Below are 22,153 nucleotides of genomic sequence, written 5' to 3' on the forward strand. Positions count from 1 at the left end.
ATTCACAAAGAATTAGTAAGTTAAAAAAAGAAAGAACACGCACCTTTAATCTCAACACTTGGGAGGCAGAAACAGGCAGACCTGAGCACAAGCCACCCTGGTCTAGAAGGTGAGTTCCAAGACAGCCAGGGCTATATAGAGGAACTCTGCCAAGGAGGAAAAAAATTTATCCCAAGCCAAGTTTCTCTCCTAGCCTACAGATAAGAATATAGTGCACACATACGGCTCCAGGGCCTGCCTACATGCTGACATGCTCTCTGCCATGATAAAAATGGATTAAGCCTTTGAAACTGTAAGAAAGGGCGAAGTAAAGGCTTTCTTCCTTAAGAGTTGCCTTGGTCATGGTGTCTCCTCAAAGCAATAGAGCAGTCACTAAGACAGTTGGGAACTATGGAGATAATATAGAAAATCTGGGCAGTTCGTCTGATGGCGGCTAGGCGGTGCAACTCCGTGACAGATCATTCGTCGCACTCGTCTCCCACCCCGCGCCTCCACGATGCCCAGGAGGAAGGTTAGCACGGATGGAGCTGCAAAAAGGAAGCCGCACCGCGAGGCTGTCGGCCAAGCCCGCTGCTGCCAAGGTGGACGCAAAGCCAAAAAAGGCTGCGGGAAAGGATAAAGCACCAGACAAAAAAGTGCAGATAAAAGGGAAGAGGGGAGCGAAGGGCAAACAGGCTGAAGTGGCTGACCAGCAAACTACAGATCTGCCTGCAGAAAATGGAGAGACGGAAAACCAGAGTCCAGCCTCTGAAGAAGAGAAAAAAGAAGCCAAGTCCGACTAAGCATCCATCACGTCTGTCAGTGGTCCCTGCCTCTCTTCTTGGACAATCCAGAGGAATATTTTTATCAACTATTTTGTAAATGCGAGGATTTTTGTAGCTTTAGAAACATTTTTTAAAGGTGAGGGGATCTCACCTTATCTCATTTTTTAAGTGTAAATGTTTTTTAAGAGGTTAAATCATTTATTGGTTGTTTATTTTTTGGTACAACCAGAAAATAGCAGGATACTGAATCAGGAGAGGCTGTGACTGTCTCTAGTTTTATATCCTACAATACAAAGCATACTAAGTGGCAGTTTGGAGTCCCAGTTGTGACTTTGTGTCTGGAATATTTTCAGTTATCTCTGGTCCTGTGTTTCTAGTAGAACCATTTTGTAAGAAAACCAGTCTTTGGTCCTTGCCCTGTCAGAACTGTGATGTCTGTGGTCATAGGAGTTCATTTTCCTAACAGTTGTGATAATACGCTGTGAAGGATGAAAATTATGAGTGTGTTCTGTGTGTGGCATAAAATTGTGAATTGGTGGAACTGAGGATTCTGAGCACTTGGTTGCTATGAGAGGTCTTAGGGAAACTTGCCAAGTTTGAGGCTGGAACATCACTGGAATAAGTTCAAAGAAAAAGAATGTGTAGCTCTTCATTGGCGTACATGAACACAACGTGACTCTTCCGAGTTTGGGTACGTGAACACAATATATGGCTCTCTTGGGGTACGTGTGATAAGAATTGGAATGTCCGTGTACTCTGCTCCAATAAAATCTGTTGTGAAAGAGTAAAAAAAGAAAGAAAAGAAAAAGAAAATCTGGGTAAACTGTAGGCATAGCATAAAAAGGTATGAGAGTATAGAAAAAGCACGGGAAGGTGGTAGAAAAACCACTGGGTATACTAGAGAGGTATCATAGGACAGTGTAACTTTAATTTTTCAAAACCTATTTTTAATGATGGTTCTTAAACACTTTAACCTCCCTTCTAGCCCACCACCCACCAGAGGTAGAGGAAAAGAAAGGATATAAAGGATACAGGGGAAGTGGACCTGTTTAGAAACAGTTCTTTGGAGCAACTCCTATTTGTGTTGTCTGGAAAACTCTGGAAATGGGCAGTTCAGTTCACAGGTTATTAGCAGCAGCTTGGTCCACTCACCAGCACTTCTCTGATACACCAGCAGTCCAGTTCAGTAGAGTCGGGATAGAAGACACAAATCAACAGCAATGGTACTACCTAGCAGAGACAGCCAGGCCTCAGCCTCAGCACAAGTCAGTAGGAGGGACCAGGAGAAACACCAGGAGAAGTTCTCAGTGTGTCTCTCTCAGTGAAGCAAAGATCAGTGAAGACTCAAGACCAACAAGCACTGTACAGCTAGTTACAAGCCAGCCAAGCTCAGGCCCATCAAGTGTGGGCCTAAAAATCAGGTGTCCTCCATGGTCCTACCTCAAGCATATGGGTTTGTCTCAGCTGACATCACTCTGCCTATCAATCTGAGGATGTGGCAAGAAACTGCAGCACACCACCAGACTGTTTTTGTTGCTTTTTCTCTCTATGGAGTCTAAACAAATGCAGCTCAACTACACAAAGTAAGGTAGACAAATGCATGCAAGTGGCTAGCAAAGAATCCTTCATCACGTGTCCTTTCACGTGCTTGCTTTAGCAGAATATCCTCCTGTGTATGCTTCAGCTAAACGTTCCTTCATGAGTCTGCCTTCTTTCACCTGTGTCTACTTCAGAAAAATACTTTTTCACATGTTTGCCCCAACAAAACACCATCCAACACAACTGACTTTCCAAAGAACTCTTAAGTTTCCACTTCAGGACACTCTTATGGATGGCCTAGGACACTATCAGGAGCTCATAAGGATTGTGTGGGAAAATGTGGAAACAGTGTGGAAACAGACTAGTAACATTATAGAGACAATGACAACTTGGAGGCCCTGTGGGGACAGTGTGAAGACAGCATGGGGACAGTAAGAACATTGCAGGACAGTAGGAGAACACCAAGGTGATGGTATTACCAACCTTGGAGAGTGTGATGTAGCACTGTAGCACATAGTGAGCAGGAAGAGGGTGGTGAAGATGGTTATGGTCGTCCAGAGCCTGTACAGCTCCCCGTCCTGGGTGTCAGCACAGGTCTCATACAGTTCCAGCTCTGTAGAGAGAATATCTTGTGTATCATATGGATGCATCACATGTCAAGACATGTGGCCTATAGAAATGGGTAGAATAGAAGGTGGGGAATCGTGTAGGCTGAAGGAATTCTAGGATAGTCAGGCAGGGAAGTGTTGCCTGGGAAATGTGAGGAGACAGAAACATAGTACCTGAGCACAGGCAGTCAGCCACATTGGAGAAGGTAGATTAGAATGAGTGGGATACTTTAAGTTATGATCTAATAAGAGAAAAGCCTAGCTATGTGGCCAAGGTATTTGTAAATGTATGTTGAGTCTGAGCCATATTTCTGGATTCATGGGGCTGGGAGGAAGAACTAGACAAAACTTCTACAGAGATATGCGCAAAGAAGGGAAGTCAGTGATTGCGTAAAGAAGGTAGGGCTGGGGTAATTTTCTGTGTGGCACAGTGGGTCTTTGAGGAGGCAAGAGATGTACAGATCCTTGGACTGGACAAGCAGACCTCTCTTTAGGGCCAGGTCTGCTTTCTTTTTTTTTTTTTAACTAATATGCCACCTTAATTGTTATCCCAAAAAAAGCAAATCTTGGTGATTGTGGCCGAGTTATAATTGAAAGCCCTAAAATATACCACTGTAATCTTTTTTAATTTTTCAATGAATATATTATTTATTTACAATACAAATGTCATTCCCTTTCCCCATTTCCCCTCCCTAGAAATACCTATCCTATCTCCACTCCTCCTTTATGTCTTTATACCATTTTAATTAAATGCAAGTATTAAGGTCAGTTATAGGTTGAGGGTCTAGAAATACAATAGATGCAAAGTCAAGGAACAAGCAAGACAATAAACACAAATAGTCAAAGAACAAGGAAAGCAATAAACAAAATCCTGTGAACACTCCAACGATCACTGTTTCTAAGTGCTTATCAGGATGACCAAAGTATCTGAGCCTACTTAGCTGTCCTAGCCCAAGGTCATTTTCATGTCTGAAGCCTACTTCCTTGTTCTAGCCTAAAATTTAGATTCCTGTCTAAAATTACTTTATTGTTCTAGCAAAAGATTTAGATTCCTACCTGAAATTACTTCTTTGTTCTAGTGTAAAATCAGATTCCTGCCTGAAGCCCACTTCCTTGTCCTTGCCCATGTCAGATTCTTGCCAAGTAGCCCCAAAAGCTCTCTGCCTCTCTTCAGTTTTTATTTTACTAACAAGGCTGAGCCTTTCTTAGGTCGTTTTGACAACATGCCTTCCTTACCCATCATGGAATATGCATTATAAAAAGCCATGCACCTATGTCTTAGGTTGGTAAGGCTCTGTGAAGAATCCTTGGCTTTCCAGTGTGTTAATTTAATAAATCTGTCTGTCTGTTTTTAGGTTCAAGCCATGTACTTTGGCTGCCAACATGCTGATGTGGTTAAAGAAAAGCTTTAACACAATGAGCAGGAATAAAAACATTCCCAGGACAAAAAGGGGCTAGCATGATCAAGCTATATATGCCATTTTTGAAGCTTGACCAAAATAGAAATACTGACCCCAGGCCATGGATAATTTTATCTGCAGTATCTACCACATCAATGCAAAGCAGAGTAGCATTCTTGAAATTCATAAGTTCCCTATGTATCATTAAAACTTCCAGAGAGCTGTTAGAATTGTGCCAAATACACTATAAACACCATTAAACTTCTTCCTAATTATAATGACTACCACTGTAAACTTTAGAACTAACATGAATCCAGTGGTATTTGGCATGACACTCAAGATGGCTCCTTACCCTTAAACTCTGAACTCCTTCCAATAATTTGAATAGGATAAAGAGCATCAATCTGTTCTTCCAAATGCCTATCTAAATCCTCTGATACATTCAACACATTAGTAACATTTCTTGCTAAATGATTAACAAAGGTAGCTGTCTTAACTTCTTGTGTCACAGCAATTGCAGAAGCAGTGGTGCTAGCAATTAATGTAATTAAAGCAGTTATACCAGCAAGAATCAAGCCTACTACCCTCTTGCTTCTGCTTAAAGCCTGCCTCATTTTTTCCAGTACTTGCAAGCTGTTTTTAGAATACCAAGGTTCTGTGATACTCAGGGTATTTCCAGCCACCATTGTCAAGGCACTCAGCAAGCTCACAGGTCAGCATCATTCTTTGTCCTGGCATCAGCATGTCTCACCCATCGCTCTGGCAGCCACCATGCTCCTTCAACATCCAGCAGAAAAAACACAGACATGCCCTCTTCCCCATATTTAATACCTGATCCAGATCATGCCTTATGCCAGTAAGTGGATCCTTCCCTTTCACCTATGCATAAATATGCCTAGTTATAGAGCGTCATAGACACTCAGCAGAAAGTTCCTTGGCATCTATTTTTTATTTTAAATTTAAAATAAAATATAAAAAGAACATGATTTAAATAAATTTGTGGTAGACAGGGATATATCTTTCCCTTTTTTATGAAGATATTTTTTAAAGTTCCATGCACCCCTTCCACAGTCTCTTATCCTTGACAATTATAAGAAATCCCCATAATATGGGTAATGTTAAATTAGTGCAAAAAAGTCTCAAATGTTCAACTGCCACAGCCAGTTCCATTATCTGGTTTTTTGTTTGTTTGCTTGCTTGCCTGTTTGTTTGTTTTTTATTTCTTTTTTATTATTTGGTACTATAATTATCTACATTTCTGAGGTTACCCCCTTTCTCCATTCCCCACACCCACAAACCCCTTAAACCATCTTCCCTCCTCCTATTCCTATAAGGGTGTGCCCCAACCCATCCACCCACTCCCACCTTCCCTCATTCAAATTACCTCTCACTGGATCATCGAGCTTTCAAGGGACCAAGGCCCTCCTATACCACTGATGCCTGACAAGAACATTCTCCTCTACAAATACAGCTAGAGACATGGGCCCCTCGACGTCTGTGTCTGTTCGCAGACTAGCTGTTTAGACCCAGGGAGCTTTGGTTGGTTGGTATTGTTGCCCTCCCCACGGGGCTGCAAGCCACTTCAACTCCTTCAGTCTTCTCTCTAACTCCTCCACTGGGAACCCTGTGATCACTTTGATGGTTAGCTGTGAGCATCCTCCTCTGTATATGTCAGGCTCTGGCAATGTCTCTCAGGAAACAGGTATATCAGGCTCCTGTCAGCATTCACTTCTGGACATCCACAACAGTGTTTGCATATGGTAATTGCAACTGGGAGGGATCTCCAGGTGGGGCAGTCTCTGGATAGTCTCTCCTCCAGTTTCTTCCCCACACATAGTCTCATGTTTGCTCATGTGAGTATTTTGTTACTCCTTCTACGAATGACAGAAACGCCCACATTTTGGTTTTTCATTTTCTTGTGCTTCATGTGGTCTGTGAGTAGGTATTGTGAGGTTTGGGGCTAATATCCACTTATCAGTGACTGCATACCATGTGTGTTCTTTTGTGATTGGGTTACCTCACTTAGGATGATATTTTCTAGTTCCATCCATTTGCTTAAGAATTTCATGAATTAATTGATTTTAATACCTGAGTAATACTCCATTGTGTAAATGTACCACATTTTCTGTATCCATTCCTCTGTTGAAGGACATCTGGGTTCTTTCTAGCTTCTGGCTATTATAAATAAGGCTGCTATGAGCATAGTGGAGCATGTGTCCTTGTTATATGTTGGAACATCTTCTGGGTATATGCCCAGGAGTGGTATCGCTGGATCCACAGGTAATACTATGTCAAATTTTCTGAGGAACCACCAGACTGATTTCCAGAGTGGTTGTACAAGCTTACATTCCCACCAACAATGGATGAGTATTCCCCTTCCTCCACATCCTCGCAAGCATCTGGTATCACCGGAGTTTTTGATCTTAGCTATTCTGATGGGTGTGAGATGGAATCACAAGGTTCTTTTGATTTGCATTTCCATGATGACTAAAGATGTTGAACATTTCTTTAGTTACTTCACAGCCATTCAATATTCCTCAGTTGAAAATTCTTTGGTGAGCTCTGTACCCCAATTTTAATAGGGTTATTTGATTGTCTAGAGTCTAATTTCTTGAGTTCTTTGTAAATTTTGGATATTAGCTACCAGATTAGGATTGGTAAAAAATCTTTTCCCAATCTGTTGGTGACCATTTTGTCCTATTGACAGTGTCCCTTACCCTACAGAAGCTTTGCAATTTTATGAGGTCCCATTGGTCAATTCTTGATCTTAGAGCATAAGCCGTTGGTGTCCTGTTCCAAAATGTTTCCTCTGTGCCCATGTGTTCCAGGCTCTTCCCCACTTTCTTTTTTATTAATTTCAGTGTGTTTGTTTTATATGGAGGTCCTTGATCAACTTGGACTTGAGTTTTGTACAAGGATTAAGAGTGGATCAATTTGCATTCTTCTACATGCTGACCTCCAGTTTAAACAGCAACATTTGTTGAAAATGCTGTTTTCCACTGCATGGTTTTAGCTCCTTTGTCAAAGGTCAAGTGGCCATAGGTGTGTGGGTTCATTTCTGGGTCTTCAATTCTATTCCATTGATCTTCCTGCCTGTCTCTGTACCAATATCATGCAGTTTTTATCACTATTGCTCTGTAGTACAGTTTGAGGTCAGGGATGGTGATTCCCCAGAAGTTCTTTTATTGTTGAAAATAATTCCCGCTATCCCGGGTTTTTTGTTATTCCAAATGAATTTCAGAATTGCTCCTTCTATCTCTGTGAAGAATTGATTTGGAATTTTGATGGGTATTGCATTAAATCTGTAGATTGCTTTTGGCAAGATTGCCATTTTTACTATATTACTCCTGCCAGTCCACAAGCATGGGAGATCTTTCCATCTTCTGAGATTTTCTTCTATTTCTTTCTTCAGAGACTTGAAGTTCTTTTCATACAGGTCTTGCACTTCTTTGCTTAGATTCACACCCAGGTGTTTTTTTATTATTATTATTTGTGACTATTGTGAAGAGTGTCATTTCCCTAATTTCTTTCTCAGCCTGTTTATCCTGTTTAGGAGTTCTCTGGTGGAAGTTTTAGGGTCACTTAAGTATACTATCATATCATCTGCAAACAGTGAAATTTTCACTTCTTCCTCTCCTATTTGTATCCCATTGACTTCCTTTTGTTGTCTAATTGCTCTGGCTAGGACTTCCAGTACTATACTGAATAGGTAGGGAGAGAGTGGGCAGCCTTGTCTAGTCCCTGATCTTAGTGGGATTGCTTCAAGTTTCTCTCCATTTAGTTTGATGTTGGCTACTGGTTTGCTGTATATTGCTTTTACTGTGTTTAGGTATGGGCCTTGAATTCCTGATCTTTCCAAGACTTTTACCATGAAGTGATGGAGAATTTTGTCAAATGCTTTCTCATCATCTAGTGAGATGATCATGTGGGTTTTTTTCTTTTAGTTTGTTTTATACTGGATTACATTGATGGATTTCCAAATATTGAACCATCCCTGCATTCCTGGGATAAAGCCTACTTGATTATGATTAATGATTGTTTTGATGTGTTTTTGGATCAGTTTGCAAGAATTTTATTGAGTATTTTTGCATTCATATTCATAAGTGAGAATGTTCTGAAGTTCTCTTTCTTTGTTGTGTCTTTGTGTGGTTTAGGTATGAGCGTCATTGTGGCTTCATAGAACAAATTGGGTAGTGTTCCTTCTGTTTCTATTTTGTGGAATAGTTGAAAGAGAATTGGTATTAGGTCTTCTTTGAAGGTCTGATAGAATTCTGTATTAAAACCATCTGGTCCTGGGATTTTTTTTGGTAGGGAGACTTGTAATGACTGCTGTTCTTTCTTTAGTGGTTTTAAGATTATTTACATGGTTTATCTGACCCTGATTGAACTTTGGTGTATGGTATCTGTCTAGAAAATTTTCCATTTCATCCAGATTTTCCAGTTTTGTTGAGTATTGACTTTTGTAGTAGGATCTGATGATTTTTTTATTTCCTCAGTTCTATTGTTATGTCTCCCTTTTCAGTTTTGATTTTATTAATTTGGATATTGTCTCTGTGCCCTCTGGTTAGTCTGGCTGGGGGTTTATCTAGTTGATTTTCTCAAAGAAACAGGTCTTGGTTTTGTTGATATTTTGTATAGTTCTTTTTATTTCTACTTGGTTGATTTCAGCCCTGAGCTTGATTATTTCTCGCTATCTATTCCTCTTGGGTGCACTTGCTTCTTTTTGTTCTAGAGCTTTCAGGTGTGCTGTCAAGCTGCTAGTGTGTATTATTTTGTAGGCACTCTCTCCAATTTATTTTGTAGGCACTTAGAGCTAGGAATTTTCCTCTTAGCACTGCTTTCATTGTGTCCCACAAATTTTGGTATGATGTGTCCTCTTTTTCATTAAATTCTAAAAAGTCTTTAATTTCTTTTCTTTATTTCTTCCCTGACCAAGTTATCACTGAGGAGAGCATTATTCAGTTTCCATGTGTATGTGGGATTTCCATTGAATATATCAATTTTGAAGACTAGCCTTAGCCAGTGGTGATCTTATAGGATGCATGGGATTATTTCAATTTTCTCTTATCTGTTGAGGCCTGTTTTGTGACCAATTATATGGTCAATTTTTGAGAATGGTCCATGAGGTGCTGATAAGAATGTATATTTTTTTGTTTTGGGTTGAAATGTTCTATAAATATTTGCTAAATCCATTTGGTTTATAACTTCTCTTAGTTTTACTGTGTGTCTGTTTAGTTTCTGTTTCTATGATCTGTCCATTGATGAGAGTGGGGCATAGTAGTCTCCCACTATTATTGTGTGAGATGCAATGGGTGCTTTGAGCTTTAGTAAAGTTTCTTTTATCAATGTTGATGCCCTGGCATTTGGTGTATAGATGTTCAGAATTGAGATTTTATCTTGGTTGATTCTTCCTCTGATGAGTATGAAGTGTCCATTCTTACCTTTCTTGATACCTTCTGCTTGAAAGTCAATTTTATTCACTATTAGAATGGCTACTCCAGCTTGTTTCTTGGGATCATTTGCTTGGAAAATTGCTTTCTAGCCTTTTACTCTAAGGTAGTGTCTGTGTTTGTCACCGAGGTGTATTTACTGTATGCAGTAAAATGTTGGGTCCTGTTTATATATCCAGTCCATTAGTCTATGTCTTTTTATTGGGGAATTGAGGTTATTGGTGTTAAGAGATATTAAGGAGAAGTGATTGTTGCTACTTGTTATTTTGTTATTAGAGGTGGAGTTATGTTTGTGTGGCTATCTTTTGTAATGGAATATCTTGGTTTCTCCATCTATGGTAATTGAGAGTTTTGCTTGGTATAGTAGCCTGCTTGGCATTTGTGTTCTCTTAGGGTGTATATGACATCTGTCCAGGATAGTCTGGCTTTTATAGTCTCTGATGAGAAATCTGGTGTAATTCTGATAGGTCTGCCTTTATACGTTACTTGACCTTTTTCCCTTACTGCTTTTAATATTCTTTCTTTGTTTTGTGCATTTCGTATTTTGATTATTATGTGATGGGAGGTATTTCTTTTCTGGTCTAGTCTATTTGGAGTTCTGTAGGCTTCTTGTATGTTCATAGGCATCTCTTTCTTTAGGTTAGGGAAGTTTTCTTCTATAATTTTGTTGAAGATATTTACTGGCCCTTTAAGTTGGGAATCTTCTTTTTCTTCTATACCTATTATCCTTAGGTTTGGTCTTCTCATTGTGTCCTAAAATTCCTGAATGTTTTGGGTTAGGAGTTGTTTGCATTTTGTATTTTCTTTGACAGTTGTGTCAATGTTTTCTATGGTATCTTCTGCATCTGAGATTCTCTCTTCTATTTCTTGTATTCTGTTGGTGATGCTTGTATCCATGACTCCTGATCTCTTTCTTAGGTTTTCTATCTCCTGGGTAGTCTCTCTTTGTGGTTTCTTTATTGTTTCTACTTCCATTTTTATGTCCTGAATCATTTTGTTCAATTCCTTCACCTGTTTGGTTGTGTTTTCTTGTAATTCCTTAAGAAATTTTTGTGTTTCCTCTTTAAGGGCTTCTACCTGTTTACATGTGTTCTCCTGTATTTCTTTGAGGGAGTTATTTATATCCTTCTTAAAGTCTTCTATCATTATCGTGAGAAGTGATTTTAAATCTGAATTTTGCTTTTCTGGTGCCATTGGGTATTCAGGACTTGCTATGGTGGGAGAACTAGGTTCAGATGAAGCCAAGTAACTTTGGTTTCTGTTGCTTATGTTCTTGCTCTTGCCTTTTGCCATCTGGTTATTTCTAGAGCTACCTTCACTCACTATCTCTGACTGGAGCCTGTCTGTCCTGTTATCTTGGCTGTGTCAGAACTCCTCAGAGTCCAGCTGTCTCTGTGATCTTGTGATCCTGAGACCCTGGTTGTGATAGCTCCTGGGAGTCAGGCTGCTTCTGGGATCCTAAAATCCTGGTGATCCTATTATCCTATGTTCCTATGTGTTAGAGCTCCTCGGAGTCCAACCTCCTCTCCAGATCTGCTTTCTACTCCCCCTGGGCCAGCAGCCTCAGTTCCCAAAATTGTTCTATCTCTGTCCATGGGTTCAGCCAGATGTACAGAGCCTGATGGGTCTGTGCTGTGAGGATCCCTTCTTGCCTGTCTACCCTTTCAGTGTTAAAGTTGACTTGACTGAGATAGAGTCTGTGTCCCTTGAAGTTAGCAGCTGTACAGCCTGCCTTACCTTCTGTCTGTCCCCTGGTAACCATGCCAGAGAGTCAGATTGATGGCAAAGACTGTGTCTGGTGATACCCAGACTCCAAAAGAGGTCTGCATTGGGAAGTGAGACCAACTGCTCAGGCATGAAGGATCAATGATTATAAGGAGTGGAAGAACAGATCTGGGGGTCCAGTCATAAACTGAGCCCCTCTAGGTCCATTTGTATATGTTGGGGGAGGGGCATAGAAATGCTTAGAAGATAACAGTTGTATCTGTCTCGGATGTCCAACATGTGGATATTGAGGAGGGTTCTATGAGTGGGCCTGATGTTCTACAAGGTGTCCACTGTGAGGACCTAGGGTGCTAGATGTATACATGTACATGCAGAGTGTGTATGCACATGCTGTATATACTGGCTTGTGCTCAGCAGATTGGTTCACATGGATCCATCTTGAGTATCCATGGGAATATCAGTACTGGTGCACTGCTCTTCCCAGAGCTTTCTCTATATCATGGGTATTTGCGTGTCATCTCTGTATAAGCAAAACTGGACTCCTAGGTAACAGTGACTAAAACCCACCATGAATGTGTTCTTGGGTGTCAGTAAGATCATAAGCACATCCTTGGACTTTGTTTGGGGAAGATGAAGACAGGTAGTATGTTGCCTGTGCTCTGGACTACTCACTGCCTGACTATCTGCTCTAGGGGGTTAGAGGTGAGGTAGTGGGGAATCAACAACACCAACTCCTGGAGCAGATGAGAAATACTGCAGCAAGCTAGTCTGGATGCTTCTGCAAGCTCCTTTAATACCCTCCACCTATGCTACATTGGTCCCAAGAAAGCATCACTTCTAAAGAGCAGTTTCTAATAGGCTGGCATTGTCTGTGTCAGTGATCCTTGGTCTCTCAGGCAGTCCTCAATTAGACCCTCCTGCAGGAGTTGCCTTTACAGCCATGGAGCCCTCAATGTTTAGGCAGAGGCAGCCATGCCCTTCCTCCTACAGTAGTGCTCCTAGGATTTTTAGCAGCTGGTAAGGAGACATGAGTTGGTAATTGAGACACCCTCCAGTGTAGGGATGCAAGGAATCGTCATCATTCTTTTGGGGCTGGAGAACAAGGCATAGTAGCTCATCTGAACACTTAGGATACTTGTTTGTGTACTGGGCCCAGAGATTCCAGCTTGGCAGAACAAAGCTCCATGTTACTAGTGAAAGCAATCCATCAAGCTGAGGAAAGAAGAGTTTGGCCCTGGCACAGGCTCAGATTAGACCCCTCCTGAATATTATCTTTGGTTATAAGTCAAGATATACAGTATACCTCTTGTGTCCAAGGCACAAAACATGGCCATTTGTCCCCATGGATCACTCCTTCAGCAGGAGGATCATGAGCAGAGGTATCCAGAAGAGACAGAAGGGAGGCCTTGCTGCCCTTAGCTTAGGACTCTTCCCTGACTGGTTGGATGACCCAGCATCACTTCCAAGGCACCCTTGTTTTCCCTCACTATACTCTCCCTAATTTTCCTGTCCACCTTAATCTGCTAGCTGGGTGGACTCCATTGCTGGTGACAGACTGGCTTGGCCAGTGTAGGGAACAGAGAGGTTCAGGTGCTAACAGTCAAGCACTGAGGAAACTAGGAATGTTAAGCACACAGATTGTCTCTTACAAGGGAGAGATTGTATAACTTGTTTTCCTCCAAGAAGGCTGTGAATGGAGGTGGTAAATGACCTGGTGACCTTGCACTATGTGCATGACTGAGACTGAAACAGATCCCTTTAAGACATCACATGTGGTCAATCAATAGAGTCCATCTTTATGGAAGATGTCACTTGTACTTTACAAAGGTTTCAAATCCATCCATGAACTCGTGCTTAAGCCTTATTGTACATGTGGGATTGAGTTAAATATCACCAGAAAAGTTTTTTTTTTTTTCCAGATTGTTTTGTACTTAAATGTTCCCAAAATAAACTGCCAAGTTTTGAACTCTAGATTAACTAAGCAGGCTACCAACTCACATTTAACTGAACTTCCATCTTGCTGTACACAGACTGATACTGCTGTCAGTGGTGTTTGAAGAGACCCCCACAGGCGAGGTGCTGGGGGGGGGGGGGCGTATCCACTGACCTGTTAAGGGTGTAGAGAATTTAAGATGAATGAAACACTCACTGGACATGGCTCCAGAGTTCCAGGGCATGGTCACTGATCAGCCAACCAAGAGTCAATGCAGAGCCAGGTGTGTCCCCATACATTTGCCAGGTATAAGATGTATGGTGCCCTGACACTTGCTGCAAGAGAGAGAGTGTTGTGATCATGCTACCAGACACAGGAACTTGTAGACATAGTCCTCACCCTCCCAGGGCCCTAGCCTTCTACAAATATGAAGCAAGGTCCAGAACTGGGTCCATGAGCATTACATGCAAACCTGACTGACTAGGTCCAGCTACCTAATCATAATACATTTAACCTATGGATTATCAGGCTATGACAGGCCTGTGGCACTCTGAACCCATCACCATCTCTACTCCACACCCAGAATGCTGCTGGACTAGCTGCCCAGGGAGGCTCTCTGCATAGCAGTCTGATGAAGTGATGAAGCACTCCTGAGCTTCATGGTTACAGAGAAGATCTATGTCAATATTCAAGGACTAACCATAGCCAGGTCGGATCAGCCTCCAACCACTTCCCCAGCTCTACCTACCCTTGGTTTCTGCTCTTCTGTAGGTACATTGTCTCACTCTGGCTTACGGGTCCCTTGTGTGACTAGCAGTTCTTGTTCTCAGATCTTCTGAGCTCTCATCAGTCGCACAGACCTAGTCCCTGGCTTTGCTCTGAAAGCTGTATCTTTTCAAATTGGCACTGAGACAGAGGTGGCTCCCACCTTTCTCTTACCCTTCACAACACATTATCCCTTCTCTTCTCATGCACACTGTCACTGTCACTAAGCCCAGAGAGACATCTTGCTCTTCCCAGCAGTTCCAGACATTCAGGATGGGTGGACCCTCAGTGTTGCAGAAGCTGGCCAGTCCCCTGGCCCTTTTGACTCTATTCCCTTCCCTTTGGTCCTAGGATACTGCTGGTGTTCCTCTCCCAATACCTGTACGTAAAGTCCTCCTGTAAAGACCTTAAATGAGCTCGTTCCTCTACTGTGTGGGACCCACTGCCCTGTGCATTGCACTGCTACAGCAGGTTTGATCCCCTTCTCCTACATCTTCAAACGCCCCGGGGATCAGAACTGAAATCCCTGATTGCACAACTGTAAAGCATCAGGTTTCCATGGCAGTGCCCCATTAGGGACCTTCTAGACCAGGTCCCCTCGTAATTTACCCAAGGCTTTCTCCTGAGTCTCAGCAATGCTTCTGTTTGTAAACAGGATTTCCTCTGCACGGAAACTCAGACAGAGCCGTGAGCCTCTTCCATAACCCGTTCAGTTTGGACTGCATACTGTCACAGCCCTCAGGCTCTTTCCTTTGCCTCAGGCTTAGCTGGGGTTTCTTGAGATAGCACTAGCTAGATACAGGGACAGGGAGATAAAGCCACCAAAGCTGGACTTAGATCAGACCTGAAAAAGAGGCCCAGTTACTAAGAAACCTCTCCAATGAGGTGGTCAGGAAGGAGTGGGCATAACTGCTCCGCCTCAGCCAGGACAGGGACCCCAGAAGGCCCAGGTGTTCAGAAAAATAAGAGCACGGCCAAGCTTCCTACCTTGTCCCCTGAGTCTGAAGGGCACCACCTCACCCACCCCCACACACCCACATGAAGTATTCTCAGTCAGATTCGGACTCCCCCTCACCCCCTGACACAGAAAACCCCAGAATAAAGGGGAACCTCAGGAAATGCCTCATGGCACCCACTGTCAATCCTGTTCTTAGTCAAACACAGGGTGGAAATAGGGTGGCATTCACCTCTCTGGGACAAAGGCTGTGACGCTGGGAAAGACAAGAGAAGGGCAGGACCAAAACAGGAAGAGGGACAGCTGCTTTCAAAGCTTCCACATGTGAGTGGGGTCAGCAGGGAAGGCAGCTGCACAAGGAGAAGACCACACAGACTGCAGACATCTGTGGCCCTTGCAGATCTTTGAGTCATCCTATCCCAGAAGATTGGGAAGGAGTTGACCCAACAGTGCAGGCAGAGGAAACCTCTGTGTTGAACAGTAAAGGTGCTTGCCTAAAGCCTGGTGTCAACTAGGTAGACTCGTGGGGGGAGCACCTCAGAGATAAGCACAGCCATCTAAAGCTGCACAGCCCACAGACAACAAGGCTGAACCCCAAGGAGATCGTGGAATATATCAAGAAGCCTGAAGAATGAGTCTGGCCTGGACTACAGGTTGATAGAACCAAGGCATCTGAACCCATAGGTAAGTGAGCAGGGGAGTAGGGACTGAGGGAGCATCCAGGACCATGCCTGTAAATGTCTTCAAGCCTACAAGGAAAGAGAAAGTAGAAACTCTGGGGTTCAAGATCAACCCCACTGCAGCTATTGGGGAGCTAGAACAAGTGGAACTGTGAGGATCCAGACACCATAGGTTTAGGGGAGTCAATACAGGTGGAAGTGGAGGATCCAGCCAGATTAGACCCAGGGGAGCCAGGACTGGTGGAAGAGTGGGGATCCAGGCAGAAGAGCTATAGGTAAGCCAGGACAGCTGGAAGTGGAGGATCCAGGCTTAGCAGTGACGGGGGCCAGGACAGCTGGAAGTGGACGATCCAGGCATAGCAGTGGCAGGGGAGCCAGGACAGCTGGAAGTGTGAGGATCCAGGCACAGCAGTGACAGGGGAGCCAGAACAGCTAGAAGTGTGAGGATCCAGGCTCAGCAATGACAGGGGAGCCAGAACAGCTGGAAGTGTGAGGATCCAGGCACAGCAGTGGCAGGGGAGCCAGGACAGCTGGAAGTGGAGGATCCAGGCTCAGCAGTGACAGGGGAGCCAGGACAGCTGGAAGTGTGAGGATCCAGGCTCAGCAGTGACAGGGGGGCCAGGACAGCTGGAAGTGTGAGGATCCAGGCACAGCAGTGACAGGGGAGCCAGGACAGCTGGAAGTGTGAGGATCCAGGCTCAGCAGTGATAGGGGAGCCAGAACAGCTGGAAGCCTAGGATCCAGGCACAGCAGTGGCAGGGGAGCCAGGAGAGCTGGAAGTGGAGGATCCAGGCTCAGCAGTGACAGGGGAGCCAGGACAGCTGGAAGTGGAGGATCCAGGCTCAGCAGTGATAGGGGAGCCAGAACAGCTGGAAGTGGAGGATCCAGGCACAGCAGTGACAGGGGAGCCAGAACAGCTGGAAGCCTAGGATCCAGGCACAGCAGTGGCAGGGGATCCAGGACAGCTGGAAGTGTAAGGATCCAGGCTCAGCAGTGACAGGGGAGCCAGGACAGCTGGAAGTGTAAGGATCCAGGCTCAGCAGTGACAGGGGAGCCAGGACAGCTGGAAGTGTAAGGATCCAGGCTCAGCAGTGACAGGGGAGCCAGGACAGCTGGAAGTGTAAGGATCCAGGCTCAGCAGTGACAGGGGAGCCAGGACAGCTGGAAGTGTAAGGATCCAGGCTCAGCAGTGACAGGGGAGCCAGGACAGCTGGAAGTGTAAGGATCCAGGCTCAGCAGTGACAGGGGAGCCAGGACAGCTGGAAGTGTAAGGATCCAGGCTCAGCAGTGACAGGGGAGCCAGGACAGCTGGAAGTGGAGGATCCAGGCACAGCAGTGGCAGGGGAGCCAGGACAGCTGGAAGTGGAGGATCCAGGCACAGCAGTGGGAGGGGAGCCAGGAGAGCTGGAAGTGTGAGGATCCAGGCTCAGCAGTGACAGGGGAGCCAGGACAGCTGGAAGTGTGAGGATCCAGGCACAGCAGTGGCAGGGGAGCCAGGACAGCTGGAAGTGGAGGATCCAGGCACAGCAGTGGGAGGGGAGCCAGAACAGCTGGAAGTGGAGGATCCAGGCACAGCAGTGGCAGGGGAGCCAGGACAGCTGGAAGTGGAGGATCCAGGCACAGCAGTGGGAGGGGAGCCAGGAGAGCTGGAAGTGTGAGGATCCAGGCTCAGCAGTGACAGGGGAGCCAGGAGAGCTGGAAGTGTAAGGATCCAGGCTCAGCAGTGACAGGGGAGCCAGGACAGCTGGAAGTGTGAGGATCCAGGCACAGCAGTGGCAGGGGAGCCAGGACAGCTGGAAGTGGAGGATCCAGGCACAGCAGTGGGAGGGGAGCCAGAACAGCTGGAAGTGGAGGATCCAGGCACAGCAGTGGCAGGGGAGCCAGGACAGCTGGAAGTGTGAGGATCCAGGCACAGCAGTGACAGGGGAGCCAGGACAGCTGGAAGTGTAAGGATCCAGGCTCAGCAGTGACAGGGGAGCCAGGACAGCTGGAAGTGTAAGGATCCAGGCTCAGCAGTGACAGGGGAGCCAGGACAGCTGGAAGTGGAGGATCCAGGCTCAGCAGTGACAGGGGAGCCAGGACAGCTGGAAGTGTAAGGATCCAGGCTCAGCAGTGACAGGGGAGCCAGGACAGCTGGAAGTGTGAGGATCCAGGCACAGCAGTGGCAGGGGAGCCAGGACAGCTGGAAGTGGAGGATCCAGGCACAGCAGTGGGAGGGGAGCCAGAACAGCTGGAAGCCTAGGATCCAGGCACAGCAGTGGCAGGGGAGCCAGGACAGCTGGAAGTGTGAGGATCCAGGCTCAGCAGTGACAGGGGAGCCAGGACAGCTGGAAGTGTGAGGATCCAGGCTCAGCAGTGACAGGGGGGCCAGGACAGCTGGAAGTGGAGGATCCAGGCTCAGCAGTGACAGGGGAGCCAGGACAGCTGGAAGTGTAAGGATCCAGGCTCAGCAGTGACAGGGGAGCCAGGACAGCTGGAAGTGTAAGGATCCAGGCTCAGCAGTGACAGGGGAGCCAGGACAGCTGGAAGTGTGAGGATCCAGGCACAGCAGTGGCAGGGGATCCAGGACAGCTGGAAGTGTGAGGATCCAGGCTTAGCAGTGGCAGGGGAGCCAGGAGAGCTGGAAATGTGAGGATCCAGGCTTAGCAGTGGCAGGGGAGCCAGGACAGCTGGAAGTGTGAGGATCCAGGCACAGCAGTGGCAGAGGATCCAGGACAGCTGGAAGTGGAGGATCCAGGCACAGCAGTGGCAGGGGAGCTAGGACAGCTGGAAGTGGAGGATCCAGGCTCAGCAGTGACAGGGGGGCCAGGACAGCTGGAAGTGTGAGGATCCAGGCACAGCAGTGACAGGGGAGCCAGGATAGCTGGAAGTGGAGGATCCAGGCTCAGCAGTGACAGGGGAGCCAGGAGAGCTGGAAGTATGAGGATCCAGGCTCAGCAGTGGCAGGGAAGCCAGGACAGCTGGAAGTGTGAGGATCCAGGCTCAGCAGTGACAGGGAAGCCAGGACAGCTGGAAGTGTGAGGATCCAGGCTCAGCAGTGACAGGAGGGCCAGGACAGCTGGAAGCGGAGGATCCAGGCTCAACAATGACAGGGGAGCCAGGACAGCTGGAAGTGGAGGATCCAGGCTCAGCAGTGACAGGGGAGCCAGGAGAGCTGGAAGTATGAGGATCCAGGCTCAACAATGACAGGGGAGCCAGGACAGCTGGAAGTGGAGGATCCAGGCTCAGCAGTGACAGGGGAGCCAGGAGAGCTGGAAGTATGAGGATCCAGGCTCAGCAGTGGCAGGGAAGCCAGGACAGCTGGAAGTGTGAGGATCCAGGCTCAGCAGTGACAGGGAAGCCAGGACAGCTGGAAGTGTGAGGATCCAGGCACAGCAGTGGCAGGGAAGCCAGGACAGCTGGAAGTGTGAGGATCCAGGCTCAGCAGTGACAGGGAAGCCAGGACAGCTGGAAGTGTGAGGATCCAGGCACAGCAGTGGCAGGGGAGCCAGGACAGCTGGAAGTGGAGGATCCAGGCTCAGCAGTGACAGGGGGGCCAGGACAGCTGGAAGTGGAGGATCCAGGCACAGCAGTGGCAGGGGAGCCAGAACAGCTAGAAGTGGAGGATCCAGGCACAGCAGTGGCAGGGGAGCTAGAACAAGTGGAACTGTGAGGATCCAGGCACCATAGCTTTAGGGGAGCAAATATAGGTGGAAGTGTGGAATCCAGCCAGATCAGATCCAGGGGAGCCAGCACAGCTGGAAGTATAAGGATACAGGCATAGCAGCTCCTGGGAAGCCAAGACAGGTGCAAGTGGGGGGATCCAGGCTGATCAGCAAATTCGAAGCCAGGGTAGGTACAATGGTGGGGATCCAGGCAGAGCAACTATAGTGAAGCTAAGAGAGATGGAAGTGTGGAGATCCAGGCTCAGCAGCTCCTGGGAAGCCAGGGCAGGTGGAAGCAGGGGATCCAGGCAGAGCAGCAAATGGAGAACCAGGCCAGGTAGAACTGTGGAGATCCAGGCAGAGCAGCTATAGGGAAGACAGGACAACTCGAAGTGTAGGGATCCTGGCACAGCAGCTCCAGGGGACCCAGCACAGCTGGAAGTAGTTATAGAGGGACAGGGCCACGTTAGAATGAGGGCAACCTGGGTGAGCAGATACAGGGGAGCTGAGGCAAATGGAATGGCAGGGACCAGACTAAATGGCTACAGGGACGCTGAGGCAGGTAAGAGTGTGGACACCAGGTCATGAAACACAGAGAGCAGGAGCTAAAGGGCATGGGTTGGGGTGCATGCTCAGTACTCATAGAGAAGCTGGGATAAGTAGTAGTGCAGGATTCAGACCATTCTCAGGGAAACTGAGTCAGGTGAGAGCATGGGGGGCACAGTTGAGCAAATGCTGCAGAGCTGGAGCTGGTGGGCACATAAGGTTCCAAGCTGAGCAGCTGCAGGTAATCGGGAGCTAATGGGGGTGTGGGGGACCAGGCTGAGCAACTACAAGAGGGTCGGGGATAGGTGAACCTGTAAGGAGTCAGGCTGAGCCGCTACAAGAGAGCTGGAGCTAGGATGAAAGTGGAGGTCCAGACTGAGCATCTGCAGGGAAACTGAGGCAAGGGGAGGTTTAGGCATCCAGGCTGAGCAGCTCCAGCTTAGCTGGGGTAGGTGGAGCACTGGGGGGGATAACAAGGCTAAGAACACACAAGGAGCAGGATCTACTGGGTAGGCAGAGATCAAGGCTGAGTAGACACAGGGGAGCTGAGGTAGGGAGTAATGCTGGATTCTAGACACAGCAATCGCAGGGAGACTAAACCAAGTGGGAGCGTGGAGTCCTGCCTGAACAAATATCGGGAATCTGAAGCTGATAAGTGTGTACAAAGTACCAGGCTGAGCAGCCAGAGAAGAGCTGGGATCGATGGGGCATTTGAGAGTCCAGGAACCAAGGCAGGGCAGTTACAGGGCAGCTGGGGTAGGTTTGGGGGAGACCCAGTTAAGCAGACATAAGGGAGCAGGTTCTAGTCTGAATGTGAGGACCCAGGCTGAGTAGACACAGGGGAGCTGGGTAAGGTAGCACTAGAGGATACTGGGCTTAGAAGTCAAAGGGAAACTGAGGCCAGTGGGAGTGTGGGCATCCTAATTGAAAAAACATCAGGGAGCTAGAGTTCATGGGTCTAAATAGTACCAGGCTGAGCCACTGCAGGAGAGCGGCTGAGCCGCTGCAGGAGAGCTGGTGCTATTGAGGCAAGGGGAGACAGACTGAGCTGCTATTGAGGATCGGGGATAGGTGGAGCTATAAGGAGTCAGGCTGAGCAGCTACAGGGTCGCTGGCATAAACAGGGCTGCAGAACCTGGCTAAACAGACACAGGGAGCAGGTTCTAGTCTGCATATGAGTGGGCATCCAGGCCGAGCACACACAGGAGAGCAAAGGTAGGTAGCAATGGAGGAGTCTAGCCTTAGCTGTCAGGGAAACTGAGGCCCGTGGGAGTGTGGGGGTCCTAGCTTAACAATACCATGGAGATAAAAGTCCGAGGCTGAGGTAGGGTCTCTGGGGTAGATGGGAATGTGGAAGGGTCGTGCTGAGCTGCAACAAGAGCACTGTGGCTTCTGGAGGTTTAGGAGACCAAGCTGAGCATCTGTGGGGAAACTGAGGCGAGTGGGAGTGTAGGGTTCCGGAATGAGCAACTGCATGGCAGCTGAGGCAGGTAAGAGTGTGGGGAAACAGACTGGGCAGCTCCAGCAAAACCAGAGTAGGTGAGCATTCTGGAACATGAGAGAAGCCTCGGCAGAATGGCAAATCGGACGTAGGAAATGAGGGTGAGCACCTACGACAGAACTGAGGCAGGTGAGGGGGTGGGGGTGAGCTGTGCAGCCACTGGGGAGCAGGGCAGGTTCAATTAGAGGAGGCTCTGGCTGAGGAGTTAAAGGGGAAGCAGGCAGGTGGCAATGTGGAGGGACAGCCCAATGACACACGACGCAGGGTCAGTTCACTGCCCTGAGCTATATTAACTGGCCTTAGAGATGACTCTTCTGAGAACAGGGCCAGGGGTTTGAGGAACCAGGCTGAGGTGAGACAGTAGCTTGATAGGGAGCCAGTGGCAGAGGGGAAGGAGAAGTTATGCTTACTTTATGCTGGAGCGCAGGAAGGAGAAAGAGCCAGGCGGGCTAGGCTGGGGCTGATCCAGCTGTCTGCTCTGATGGCAGGGACAGGCCTGAGATTCTTTTGGATGGAGAAGCCAGGGCAACAAAACAAAGGGTGCTTAGCAGAGCAAGGACCCGGCTGGAACTGAGGTCAGGAGAAGAGGACAAGAGTGACGATCCAGGAAGTCATGGGAGGAAGTAGGAACTCTACAGGGGAC

The 22,153-nt window shown here is 46.9% G+C and overlaps 1 pseudogene and 1 gene segment (V, D, J or C); both read left to right on the top strand.

Moving 5' to 3' along the window:
- The window catches only part of LOC143436699 (Ig gamma-1 chain C region secreted form-like), a 122,096-nt gene that overhangs the window by 96,774 nt on the left and 3,169 nt on the right, over positions 1 to 22,153 (top strand).
- On the top strand, positions 497 to 862 carry LOC143436606 (non-histone chromosomal protein HMG-14 pseudogene; annotated as a pseudogene).

This window comes from Arvicanthis niloticus, chromosome 23 (assembly GCF_011762505.2).
Source record: "Arvicanthis niloticus isolate mArvNil1 chromosome 23, mArvNil1.pat.X, whole genome shotgun sequence".
Classification (NCBI taxonomy): Eukaryota; Metazoa; Chordata; class Mammalia; order Rodentia; family Muridae; genus Arvicanthis; species Arvicanthis niloticus.